Here is a 13,596-nt window from a genome sequence, read left to right on the forward strand (position 1 = left end):
CTGAAAAGATGGGAGTATGATCCTAATGCCAGGAGCTGGGAGAGCATGTGGGAAGGGGCAATTACCCCTGGGCCGCACTTGGAGCATCTTAAAATGGCCCAGAGCACAGTACCAGTGACCAGGTGAATGCCTGACAAAGCTGCCACCATCCCACTGCCTCCTCCCCAGGTGCTCATTTCCTCTGGTTTTCCTCTCTTGGGTAACTTGTATGCAGTAGATGAGAGCACATGCCTTGGAAACGGCTTTAGATCCAATAAAGGAATCAATGTTGTGACGCCACAGGAAACCAGAGACGTGCAAATCCATTTCTCTCTGAAGTTGGAGCCAACTGGGCCAGGAGGTCACTGCTGAGTGGCGGCGTCCGTGAGTGCCCATGAGCCGCTGCTTCAGCGGGGGCACTGTTGCTCTCCAAGGGGCTGAAACCATTATTTATTGCCTGGATGTGATGTAAATGAAGGATCCCTGTTCACAGTAGCCTGAAATCCTCCTCCAAATGGTTTTATTCCCATGTAACCTCCTGTTGCACTGGAGCCAACCCCAGGACACCAGCAAAAAGTGTTCACTGGGTCTTGGCAGCATCTCTACAAAGTGGAGGGGTTTAGCTTGGGGTGGGGAAATAATAGGGCAGGGGACGTTTGAATTGGATTTTAGGAAAAATTTCTTCACCCCAAGGGTTGTCAAGCACTGGAACAGGCTGCCCAGGGAAGTGACAGAATCACCCTGGAGGGGTTTAAAATATGTGTAGCTGTGGCCCTTGGGGACATGGTTTAGTGGTGGGTGCTGGGTTAATGGTTGGACTGGATGATTTTAAAGGGCTTTTACAACCTTAACAATTCTATGGCTCTATGATTCTATGACTGGAAGCCTGTCACTGAGTATAAAATGGGCACGCTTTAAAAAACAGAGGGCAGGAGAAAGCCATGGGAAGAGACCTGCAGGAGACAGACACATGTTCATCTTGTTATGGTGAGAGGAGCATCATCATGGGGACCAGCTGAGGCCCTTGACAAGCTATAAAGAGAGCAGGGAGGAGGGCTGAAGCCCTCTCTCCAACACGGGTTCCCAAAAGTAGTGCTGGGTTAGTGTGGTCCCTTGGTGACCCTGGCATTGCTGATCCCTCTCCAGCTGTGCTGCATGTTTTGGGGGTATTGGGGGCATGGCGGGGAGGTCCCTCCCCATGCCCACCTCCTTCACGGACAAAAAAGAAATGCTGCAGAAGAAAAAAAGGTAATTTTTATTAATATTGTTCTCCCCTTCAGTCTTTTGAAACAGGGTAAAATAAACTGTCCTCCCTGCTTGGGTCTGTGAGTAACATGTTTTCCTGGGTTGGTTCTCCCTGCAGCGGAGTTCTGGACTGAACACACGGCCAAGGAAAAGCCTTGAGAGGTGCTGTATATAATAAGAAAGCACAAAGTCATAAGACCTGGGTGAGAAAATGATTTAAGAAGAAAAGGATGTCACAAAATCTATAGCGTGCAGGTAAGTGCTTTTTAAAATTATTTTCTTTGTAAAGTCCTTCCTTTTTTCCTTGCAGTCCCTGGACTGCTCTGAAATCTGCCTGGTATTTTCCCTGGTAACCAGAATTAGGTTATGGGGTAAACACCATGTTGCCTGCCCACAGAGAAGTAACAGTGGGAGGAAATCCAAATAATACCCTGTCTAAGTTGCTCCCAGGCTCATTGCAGGAGCTGTCAAAGGTACAAAGGCAGGTAGAAGCCCAAATTACAGGCTCAGAGGAGGAGACATCCAGGGTTTCCCTGGGGCTGTCTTGGGAGACCCCCAGCCCCATGGGATGTCAGGACAAGGCAGCTGGGACAGCTTTCCTGAGCACTGCTGGTATGGATGTGCTGCTTTTAGGGGATGCCTGAGACCAGCTCCTGGGGGTCTGTGCCACAGCTACAATGGAATTGTGGCACATTCCCAGCAACTGGGGAGACTGGGATCTGGGGGAGTGACTGGGCAGGCTGCAAGTCTGAGGCCACGTGGGTGGAAAATGTAGGAAATAATACTTCAATATTTAGGAACGGCACAGCAAATCTCAGTGCCAGACCTGATGGGGGGAGGAAAAGGTGATTTTTCTCTCAGGCAGGCCTGATTTCACTCATTCAGCCTGTCCATCGTGGCCACATGCACACCAGCACCAAGGTGTGCGGCCAAGTGACCTGTCCAGCCATCAGTGTTTGTCCAGGTGGTCTGTCCTATAAATCCAGGCCTGATGTGGAAACCTGTCTCAGGTGGGTAATCTCAATTATAAACCACACAGCCTCTTGGAAAAGATCAGTTTAAAAGCATTTGACTAGTATAGCTGGAAACCCAATTCCTTCTCTGAAGGCTAAACTTTTGAACTACAGATAATTACTACTTTTCTCCTCCCTTTGATGGCATCTCCTATCTTAAGCTGTAGAAACAGTATGTAGGTACTTTCAAGTTTAAAATAAGTGAACATCTCTTGGTGTGGCTGTGAGTTAAAAAATACCATCTTTATGTTTCCAGATGAAGAACCCGAAGCACAAGAGCTGGAGGTGTGTGTTCCCATTTGGTGGGTGAGTCACCAGCAGGGCTGAGGGCAGCACTCAGTGCCAGGGCTTGTCACACAGAAGCTCAGAACAGTTAAAACTGGTGCTCGTGAGGGGGGGAAAACACTGACACAGGTTGCCCAGGAAGGTGGTGGCTGCCCCATCTCTGGGAATGTTCAAGGTCAGGTTGCACAGGGCTCTGAGCCACCTGATCTAGTTGAAGAGGTCCCTGCTTATTGCAGGGGCGTTGGACTAGATGACGTTTAAAATATCCCTTTCAACCCAAACTATGTTCCATAATCATAGAACCATAGTTCTATGGCTATGAAAGCAGGGAACATGACCCTGGATTGGGACTCTGCTCTGCCATCCCTGTGCTGCTGGGTGGCTGCATGTTCATTAGCCACAAATGAGCATACCAACCTCACACCCTGGAGCAGGATAAACCCAGAGGTGTGTGGTGGGATGAAGCACAGCTGCCTTGTGTTCCTTGCTGCTGGGCTGGAGCTGTGAGCTCAGTGTGGAGGCGGTGGCGTGGTTGCTGCCCCAGCGCCTGTGGCACTCGGTGCTGGAGGGTCCCCGCAGGGACAGTCGTCCATCCCCCCAGGGATGGCTGGAGGAGGGCCATGCGTGGTGGCAGAGGCAGGCTGGCGTGTCCTGCCGAGCAGCAGGCAGCAGATGGCAATGTCGCCCTGCCAGAACCGCGGGGATATAGGTGGATGTTTGCTGTGCTGACAGCCTGGGGACAGGGGACACACGAGACCCCCTCGTGGCAGTGGGTCCAGCTCCTTTAAAGAAGCCAGAGGGTTTCAGGACGCATTGGGTGTCTGGTGGAGATGCTCCTTGGCCCCGGGTTTGTGCAGCTCCCTGCTCCCCACGGAGCACACAGACAGGAAAGGTGAGCGAGGGGGCAGGCGGGGCACCCCTTTCTGCCTGCTGCCCTCCATTCTGCCTGCCAGAGGCTCCTCTGGGGCTGCCCACACCATCCTGGTCACAGCTGGAGTAGCCTCAGATGTAAAATAGCTCTTGCCAGGCCTTGGAGTAGGATGATTTTGACAGCTGGGGAAACTGAGGCAGGGAGCAGCACCTGTGAATGGGTACTGGGGACAGCATGGATTTGGTTAGCTGTTGTTTTTCAGCAGGGGGGTGAAGCTGCTCCCACAGCTGAGCCTTGGAAAGGCTGGGACATGGGCTTTGGCAAGGTGTTGTGCCTCCTCTCCCCAGCTCTCTGTGGTGCCAGTGGGCATTTTCCAGGTGGAGGAGGCCTGGATGGCCACAGCTCTTCCCCAAGTTCAAGGACTGCTCCTGTGCCCCACAGCGCCCCAGTGGGATGGAGAGCTGGGCTGTTCCCTGTGGCTGCCTGGCTTGGTGGTGTGCTGGGGCCACCCCAGAGCCATACCTCTGGGACTTTGTGCCATGCACTCTCTATCCGATGGGAGCAGAGCCAGCACTGGAAACGTTCTCTTCTCCTTTTCTCCGAGCAGCTCCATCCCATCTTTTATCAGGCAGGGCTGCTGAGCTCAGGGAAACAGGAGCTGTTTGCCTGCTTGGGGCATGCTCCTGAAGAGTGGCTGTGAGTTTTGTTGACTTCTCCAAGGTAACAGCTTACTGGTGACTGCACCAGTGGTACAGAAAGCAGGGCTGGCCTTGGCCCTGGGTGCAGGTGGGAGCTCTGAGTGCTGCCACTGCAAGTACCGTCAGCAGCCAAGGCACCTCGTCACAGGCCTGTGAACAAGAGGCCAGAAGGTACTAAGAAATAATTCTGAGTTGTCAAAAAGGGTACTGTGGGTCCCCTTGGCCTCCCCATTTCCCAGATCCAGGACATTTCATTGTGGTTTGGAAACAAGCTGTTCCTCAGGGCGCCAGGCACTGAATCTCACATCCTCTGCTCCCCAAGCAGCAACGCCTCAAATCAGCATAGGGCCATACTGGTGCTAAAAAACAAATTAATTTCTTCCATCTGAGCACTCCTGATTCAGCATTTCTTCTGTCAGCACTTTAGAGTGGATGTGAGATAACACAAAGGTACAGTGTGCAGAGGGGAGCCTGTCATCCCAGCCAGGTGTCTCCCCATGAGGTGCAGTTAGAGAGACACTGGCTGTGCATTCTCAGCACACGTGGGCTAGAGGTGGGTTTAGCAAAAGAGTACGTGGGTCATGGACACCACACCGTGTCCTCGTGGTGCCCTTCTCACCAACTCTCAGCTGTATCCCTGGCTCTGTGCTAAAGGATGTGAGTACATTGGAAGGTGCTGGGCTTGGGATGCTCCTTAGGAAAATTTAGGCTCTGTGCCAGAAGGCATCAGGTCTGTGTGGCTTGAGCTTAATTTCTTCCTCAGAAGAATTTGTGTGGCCCTGTATTCTTTTTGCCTTTACCTAAAGCATATAATTTCTGATTGTTGTCATCAGTTAGACAGCAGACGGGCTCTGCTGCAGGGCAGCTGTGTTTTGGGGGAAGGAGGAACATCCTGGGCTGATACATCCATGAAACATCACAAACAGTGCTCGTGAGAAAGAAGTCAGACTGGACAAGAGGTCCCAAGAGAGCCACTGAGGTTTGCAGTCTGGCGTCTGTGTTGGTGCTGTCTGTGGTTTCATGTGCTCCTCCCCTCTGGAAGTATGCTTTGGTTTCCAGGAGAGACTTGACTTCACGCATCAGCTCTAAGCTGAGTCACTTGTCTCAGCTGGAGGAGCTCCAAGGAGACAGAGGCACAGTATGAAGGTGCAGAGGTCCCCTCTGTCCCAGAGGATGTCAAGTGTGGTTTGTAACAAGTGGAGACCGACAGCAGAGAGGGGATGTGGGTACCCGGAGAAGGGGGGGACTGGCAGTGCTTGAAGAGCCATGGCTAGAAACAAGGAGGAAGGAAACCCTGCCTTGGAATCCAGTACAAACTGAGCCAGATCCTTTTTCACTTGCTTTGTGTCCTGATCACCTAGAAGTCCTGGAAAAATTAATGGCGAGGGCAATGCCATCAAAACTTGAATGCACAGCATCTTAGCAGGGACCTTCCCTGGCAGTGGAGATAAGGAATGTGCAGTCTTTGCAGTCAGGGGAAAGAGCTGATTTCGGTCCAGGAGATGACTATCAGGCTGGAGATTGCTTGTGCCACGTAAACCTGCTGGTGCTCAGGTTGCTGCCAGCAGTTATAAACCCCTATCACTCCCTAGATACAAATTAGACTTATCTCCTAAAGAGAATCTTATTAACCAGGAATGGACTTTGCTGCCTGTATTGAGGCCTTTAAACGTCACTCAAAGTTTTTCACTCTCAAATGAACTGGGGAGGGTTTTAACAGGAGGGAGGAAAAGAAAAACAAAGTGGTTCCTTCCAGTGTGAGCTGCTTTGAGGTGTGGGTGTCCTGCCAGCCCATGGCTGGATGCAGCTTCAGGAGCAAGTGCAGGTTTGCTTTGATGCAATGGTGGGGATCCAGAGGCTCTGCCAACTCCAGCCAAACCAGCTTGGATGTTCTTTCTTCTCAAGTTTGGAGCTGCCTTCACTCTGCAGTTCTTCTGGCTGGCTCAGAAGAGTTGGGCAGAGGCACTTGCAGACCTAACACTCCTTGTAGATGCTAAATCCACTGATACTGGACTTGAAGCTACAACTAGCCTTGCCTCCAGTCCTGCAAACAGGAACATTGCCAGGGACATTTCTGGGCCTTTGTTTAAATAATTTCTGTCTTTGTGTTCCCACGAAGGCTTCTGTAGCAAGAGCAGTAATTCACTGAGGTCCTGGTATGGGTGATGTCTCCATTTCACACCTGATTTGTACAATTCCTGGAAAGAGTTTTCCACTCCCTGGGACAGTTTGGATCACCAGCCTGTCCACCCCATGTGTCTGCTTCCCTCCACTTTTTCAAGATGAAGCAGCCCATTTCTTTTGGGAGAGGGAGCCTCAGGTCAAGGGGAAAGGGAGCATTATTTTGTCTCCCACACTGGCTCCTTGTCCCTTAATGCTGTGCTCATCTTGCCAGGCTGTCCCCCCTCCCCATTGCTTGGGGGAGGACAGCATTGCTCAGCATAGTGAGTGGCACTGCAGAGAGTAGGGAAGATCATAGAATCCTAGACTGGTTTGGGTTGGAAGGGACCTTAAAGGTCATCTAGTTTCAACCCTGACCCCAACCTACTAGATGAGGTTGCTCCAAGCCCCATCCAATCTGGCCTGGAACACCTTCAGGGATGGGACATCCACAGCTTCTCTGGGCAACCTGCCCTAGATGTCCTGGCTTCTTTAGGTGTAGTTATAGCCTTCAGGTGCAGAGTTAGCTGATGGGACCCACCTGGGCCTCTTCTACCAGCTCAGCTTCTCAAACACCTGCTCCAAGAGCTGTGATAAATGGCAGATCATCAGCAGAGAGGAATGTGCTGTCCCTCTCCTGCCTGCAGGGAGGCTGGAGGCTTGGCTGTCCCTTCAGAGGTTTGCAAAGCTGCTGAGCCCTGGATGCTGCTCCTTCCAGCATCTCCCTCAGTGGCCAGATCAGCAGAGGGCACTGCATGTTCATGCTTGATCCACCTGGGAAAGGAGGGAAGGTCCTTTCCACCGTTCCAGCTCCAGCCATGAACCAGCAGTGTTTACTCGCTGACCACCAAACCTCTCCCCCAGCTCCCTGCCAAAGAGCCCCGGGCTGCAGGGCCACCTCCCTGATGGAAAGATTGGTTCTGATGAAGGAAATCAGGAGGCACTTGGTGAAACGATGGGAAAATTTAGATCAAACGGCAGGAAATCCACTCCCGGGCAGCACAGAAGAGCTGTGCTGTGGGAAGCTCTGGTCTGGCAGGAGGTCATCCAAGACAAACAGGGAGCTGCCTTCTGGGGTGGACTGGCTGACAGGCAGGATGGGCGAGAGCTGGGGATCTGGGCAGGCAAAGCCATAAAAGCAATTTGGCTTTGTGCTCCACTGTGGTCACTGCAGGTGGTCAGGGAGGAGCTCCCACCCTGCCCAATCTGCAAGATAGTACCCCCAGCCCATGCAGGATCAGAAGGAACCTTTCCCCCCATAGCCTGAGGTGGATATTTATATTTATAGGTGGATATTTAACAGATATTTACCAGCCTGAGTGGCATCAGCATGGTCTGAGCTGGTTTGGTGCAGATGGTTTCCTCCTTGGTGAGGTGGGATGTTTGGACAGGTTTTGGGTTCCTCCAAGGAGAGTATTTGTGTGCAAACATAGAGATAAATGTCCCAGAGTGGATGTTCCCATGATGCCTGTGGAAGCAGCTGCTTAGTGGAGTGAACAGGGAGCCAGATGCTACCTCTTGCATTGCTGTAGCACAGCAGGTTTTATGCAGTAGTGACTTTTCCTCAGTGCGGGTCTCTCTGGCTGCAGAGGCAGCAGTAAAGATCAAAGGCTCATGGGTTTTCTTGGATGTCAGCATGTCCTGCTGTCTTTGATGGGGTAAGAAGGGAAAGTGATTGAATACTGGAGTGTTTCCTCTTGGATTTCTTCACTGGTTTAAATCAGGGCTTCTTTGAGAGTTCTTGCCCTTGGATAGTGAGTTGTCAGCACTTGGGTGACCACCCTCTAACCTCCACCTGTCTGGCTGGTTCCTGCAAGGCAGAAGTCACAGCTGGAGCAGTGTGAACCCCAACAAGAGAGCAGGCTTGTGCACCTCCAGGACGTACCTGTGGGTTGAGTAAGCCAAAGGTTTCGCTGAAACATAGGCTGATGCATTTCTAGCCAGTAGAAGTGACTGCTGCCTGGAAACGTGCCCTGGAGTGCAGTTGTTGGCTGAAACCTTTATCAAGAGAGTGAAGGTGGTTTTCCAGATTTGTTGATGTCCTCGGGAGATAGCTTTCATGGAGGCTTTCCAAGACACTGCAATCTCAGCTATTGCCCTTTGACAGCAGCAAAGATAAAAATACATGAACCTCCTGTTCAGGAAACCTCCCTCCTCCTCTTGAGTGGTTTTCTTGAGATTAGCCTGCAGTCTGCTGCTCCTGAGGCTCTGTCCCCAGAACAACCCATTGGGGATTCACACAAGCCCTAATCATCCAGGAAAGTGCTCTCTGACTTGTCTCTCCTCACCCACTTAGAGCAAGAGCTTGTGTGGAGGTGTCTGAGCTCTGCCTAAGTGTGAGAAAGCACTGGGATGAAGCTGACTGATCTGCTCTGACTCTGCAAGCAGGAGGGTGGATTTCATCCTGCTTAGGCTACCTAAACAAGTCACTGTTGCTCAGAAGAGGTGAGAAAGCTGAGCTAAAACCATCTTCCCTGGCATGATAATGCCTGAAACAGCAGTGTGTGTATGTAGGACTGTACAGGAGCTGGGAAGTGATGCCAGCCTAGCCATGAATGTCCTGGTGAACCTCCTGGAGCCCACAGCCAGGGTATCAGCTCACTCCCTGTGGCAAAGCATCAGACCCAAAAGGGAGAGATGTCTGTAGGAAGGACCAGCTGGGGAGCTTGAGGCTGCACAGACCTGATGTATGAAGGGCCTGTGGCAGTGCCAGTCAGTAAACAGGGAAAAAAAGGTAAGCTCCAGTGAGCTCTGGACCATGTTGATCCTGCAGATGGAATCACAGAATCATTTCAGATGGAAAAGACCTTAAAGATTGTCAGGTCCAACCGTTAACCCAGCACTGCCAAGGCCACCACTAAACCATGTGCCCAGTGCCACATCTACACGTCTTTTAAATACCTCCGGGGATGGTGATGCCACCACTTCCTTGGGCAGCCTGTTTTAATCCCTGACAACTCTTTTGATGAAGAAATTTTTCCCAGTATTCATCCTGAACTTCCCTTGGTGCAGCTTGAGGCTATTTCTTCTTGTCCTATTCCTTATTAGAAGAGACTAATCCCCCACTTGGCTACAACCTCCTTTCAGGAAGTTGTAGAGAGTGAGAAGGTCCCTCCTGAGCCTCCTTTTCTCCAAGATGAGTCTCCCCAGCTCCCTGAGCTGTTCCTCATAGGACTTGTCCTCCAGACCCTTTCCCAGCTCAGTTGCCCCTCTCTGGACACACTCCAGCACCTCAATGTCCTTCTTGTAGTGAGGTGCCCAGAACTGGACACAGGATTTGAGGTGCCTCAGTAGTGCCCAGAACAGGGGGACAGACACTGCCCTGGTCCTGCTGGCCATGCTATTGCTGATCCAGGCCAGGTTAAATTGGCCTTTTTGGTCACCTAAGCACATGCTGGATCTTGTTCAGCCACTGTCAACCAGCACCCCGTGGTCCTGGTCTCACCAGGCAGCTTTCCAGCCACTCTGCCCCAAGCCTGTAGCGCTGCAGGGGGTTGTTGGGACCCAAGTGCAGGATCCAGCACTTGGCCTTGTTGAATCTCATACCAGCAGCCTTTACCCATTGATCCAGTCTATCCTGATCCCTCTGCAGAGCCTTCCTACACCCCTGCAGATCAACACTCCCCCCCCAACTTGATGGTGTCTGCAAACTGCCTGAGGATACTCGTCCCCCACAGATCCTTCTGGGAGAGGGAGCTGGTCTTGCCAGGTTTCTCTTGGGATGAAGTTTCAGAGGCTTTCCACAGATGGAGTGTTGTGAAGAGTCCTGGACTTTTGGGCTTACAGTCCTTGAGCTGATGAGTGCAGATGAGACCTGCTCATACGCAACCCACTAGTACAAGTGCTTCCAGAAGCCAATTGTTCTTTGTCTTGGAAAATGGTTGTTTTGGGATATTTTTTGTTCTTTTGGTCCCCTTAGGAGACTGTCTTGGGAACCTTCCCTCTCAATCTTCTACAGATTTCCAGCACAAACATATCCATGGCCGACATTTTCCCTCATTTATTCTTGAGCCAGAGGACAGTGCTGGCACAAACAGCTCTTCTCCCTGCCTGTGCTCTTCGATGTTGATTTGAAATAGTCTTTCTTTGGCCTTGGGTTTCAGAGGGATGCATTTCAAAACCAGAAATAAGTGGGCTTGAAATATTTCCCATAATTTTGCAAGATCTCGACCCTCTGATAGCCAGATTAGAACAACCATAACAACAAAATCACCATTCAAGCTGGAACCACTATTGTTAAATAGACACCACTGTAAAGCCAGTACTTGTTTACAATTGAACTCATGAATTTGTAGATATTAATGTATGAGTGATTGAGTAAACAACCATTGTGCCTCTAAGGAATGAGTCCCAGGCTGTCCTGAGCTGGAATACTTTGTACTTTCCTGATTGCCTTCCAAGAATTTCAAATTACTTGGTAAGAGAAAAACAAGCCGGCTTCACGAGACGTTTGCAAGGTTCTCGGGATGGACTTAGTTCCTCTCTGGCTGGTTTTGGGGCAGAGCCCTGTGGCTGGGTACTGTGGGATGTGGAACACCTGGGTGTTCCTGCAGAGGTGGGGACTAACCCGTGAAGGATAAACCACTCGGGTCAGGAGGGTCAGCCTGGGTGTGTTCAAACCCTGCTGTAGTGCACAGGTCTGCAACTGGTGTGTAGCCCTGGCAGTCCCTGTTCCCAGTTTGACGGGCATGGAGACATCATGGTCACTGGCCCAAAAATCCTGTGACTGCCATGGAGAGGTGAAGGTACTAGTGGGAAGTCACACAGTGGGTCAGAGCAAGAGCTAAAAAGAAAAGGACTCTGCCTGCCTGATTCATGGACCCTTCAGGAGCAGTTAGGATGCTCTTGGGCACGGGTTCATGGGAAGAGCCCCCGGGGTCAAAGGACATGTGGCCAGGGCCTGTCCCCTGTGCCACAGAGAGACCATGCCATGCTCTCCAGGGAAACTGTGGACCATGTTATGTACTCATGGGCTCTCCAGGCTTATCAGGGTGCTTCTGAGCATGGTGGCCCTGATGCCACCGGCTGTGGTGCACTTGCAAATTGTCCCTCTTGGCCAGCCCAGACAGCCCTGTCTTGGGCATCATGACCAGCACTTCAGTAAAACAGGCAGGATGGATCCCTCACTACCTGGCTTGTTCTTGGGTTTGGTTTCCCAGCCAGCAGCCTGGAGCTGTGGAAAGAGTCATGAATTCAGGTTACCAAACCATCTGCTGGCTGCATTTTAAAAAGCAATTAAAGCAAAATTGTTTCCAGCCCTTCTGTTTGCAAGATGTAGTCTAAAGTGAGATAGCCAAGCCAGGATTTGCCCAATCCTGCCACAGCTCCAAGTGTGAGTTAATTTGATTTAATTCCTCTGCTGTTGTGCATGCAGGAAAGTGAGGAGTTCCCTACTGGGGGCTCGGGGAGCATGCAGGTAAACAGGACTGCTGTGCTGTTAGGTTTAAATGGTGGTGAAACTCAGGAAATTATTTTTTTTTTGGACTTTTTAAAATTGCTTTTAATTAGAAAATATTAAACAGTTAAAAGATGTAGGAAGTAAGAACACTTTTGCATGGTAGAGGATGATAGCATGTTGCTGGAGAGTGATGGATGGCAGGTCCAGGATGGTCTGAGGAGCTGCTCCTGGGGTGCCCCACAGGGCTGGGGGAATGGTTTGGGGGGAATGAGCCTTGAGAGCATGCCCAGGAGAGCTGGGGAAATGAATCCTCATAAGCCATGCAGGGCACATGTCTGGGGACACCCTTAATGCCTGGGGACTGCTTGACAGCCAAAGATGACAGGATCAAGACAAGAAAGCAGGGACAGTTTGTCCTGGTGCTTCAGGCTGTGCTTGGTGGAGAGGATACACACCTGTGCCAGCGGTGACAAACCTGTGCTTTGCTCTGGGAGCAAAGCAAAGGGAGGTGAGGTTTCATGTTATGGAGCTGATATTTGGGCCAAAGCATCTCCTTTCCCCAGCAGGAGAAGGTGATATGACCCAGTGCTCAGTCTTGAAGGGGGTGTGATGAGATCAATTATGGAATCCCAGAATGGTTTGGGTTGGAAAGGACGTGAAAGCCCATCTAGTTTCCTTGCCATAGGCAGGGATACCTTCCACTAGACCAAGTTGCTCCAAGCCCCATCCAAGCTGGCCTTGGACAATTCCAGAGAAGGGACAGCCACAGCTTCTCTGGGCAGCCTGTGCCAGGGCCTCACCACCCTCAAAGGGAAGAATTTTTTCTGTATATCTAATCTAAACCTACTCTTTTTCAGTTTGAAGACGTTCAATGGTGACAGCTCGTGGTGTTCTGTTGAGTCTGGGGACTGTTGGGACATCCTGGCTTGGCTGTCACCCACCGCCCATGTCCTGCCATGCCAACAACCTGCTGAACGTAGCACGGCTGTGTATCGAGGAGCTGCCCAGGTCTTACATCTTATTTGACAAGGATAAAAAAAAAAACAAACCAGCAGGCTGGCAAGGAGGCAGGAGAGAGCTGTTCACCGACTGGCAGAGGGGGTGGCAGAACTTCAGGGTCCCGGAGGGGCTGTGCTGGGGCAGCTGCTTGGTTTACAAGAAGAAAAGCCCCGAGCGCAGCACCGGGCCGAGCCGAGGGCTTATGTAAGAGCTGGCAGCGGGGCCGGCGGTGCGGAAACCCAGCGGGGCGCAATCGCCTTTGATTTTCTCCTGTTTGCTCAGCAGCTTTCATGCGGCGGGGGAGCGGGGCAAGGACGCGAGATTCCTGCACACTGAACTCCTCTGTTTCTCTCGGCAGGATAAACAGGACATAAAACAAAGCCCCGAGCCAGCCCTCGCCTCGGAGGCAGTGTGCTGCCAAACCCCCCGGGGGACAGCCTGTCCCCCCGTCTGCTGCCTGGGGAGCAGCCACCCCTTCCAGGGTGACATGGCCTGGAATGCAGGAGATTAAGGGAGCCCACCCAGGGGGGTTTCTGGGTGCTGCAGCCGTTTTTGTGGCTGGGTGAGGGTTGCCTCCTGGCATCGGTGAGCAGGAAAAAGGAGGCAAAGCTCTCTGACAGGACTCAGGCAGCAAGTCCCATGACCTTGGAGAGCCCGGGATGGGCTCTCCAGAAGTGACACCAGGCTAGACACTGTGTGGCCACTGTTTGGGCTGGGTGTCACCTGCCCAGCTGCCCCACAAGGTGCACTCCCGGGCAGCATGATCAAGCCCTGTCTGACCCACCATGGGATGCAGCGGGACAAAGAGGGGGTCAAACTCTGTTCCTCTGCAATGGACTCTATCTGAGGGTTCCAAAACTGGGCTGCTTTATTTATCACTTCTCTTAAGGAATAATTTCCAGGCTGTCTTGCCCCCATACTAGAACCCTGACAGTGATAGAGGGTGAT

At 51.6% G+C, this 13,596-nt stretch overlaps 1 long non-coding RNA gene across 1 annotated transcript; it reads left to right on the forward strand.

The window, feature by feature from the left end:
* The first annotated feature begins 1,346 nt into the window (after positions 1–1,346).
* Positions 1,347–12,885, forward strand: LOC135418547 (uncharacterized). Its single transcript, XR_010432511.1, has 3 exons — positions 1,347–1,479; positions 2,494–2,522; positions 12,507–12,885. It is a non-coding gene; the product is annotated as an uncharacterized LOC135418547 (long non-coding RNA).
* The last annotated feature ends 711 nt before the right edge of the window (positions 12,886–13,596 follow it).

This window comes from Pseudopipra pipra, chromosome 9 (assembly GCF_036250125.1).
Source record: "Pseudopipra pipra isolate bDixPip1 chromosome 9, bDixPip1.hap1, whole genome shotgun sequence".
Lineage (NCBI taxonomy): Eukaryota > Metazoa > Chordata > Aves > Passeriformes > Pipridae > Pseudopipra > Pseudopipra pipra.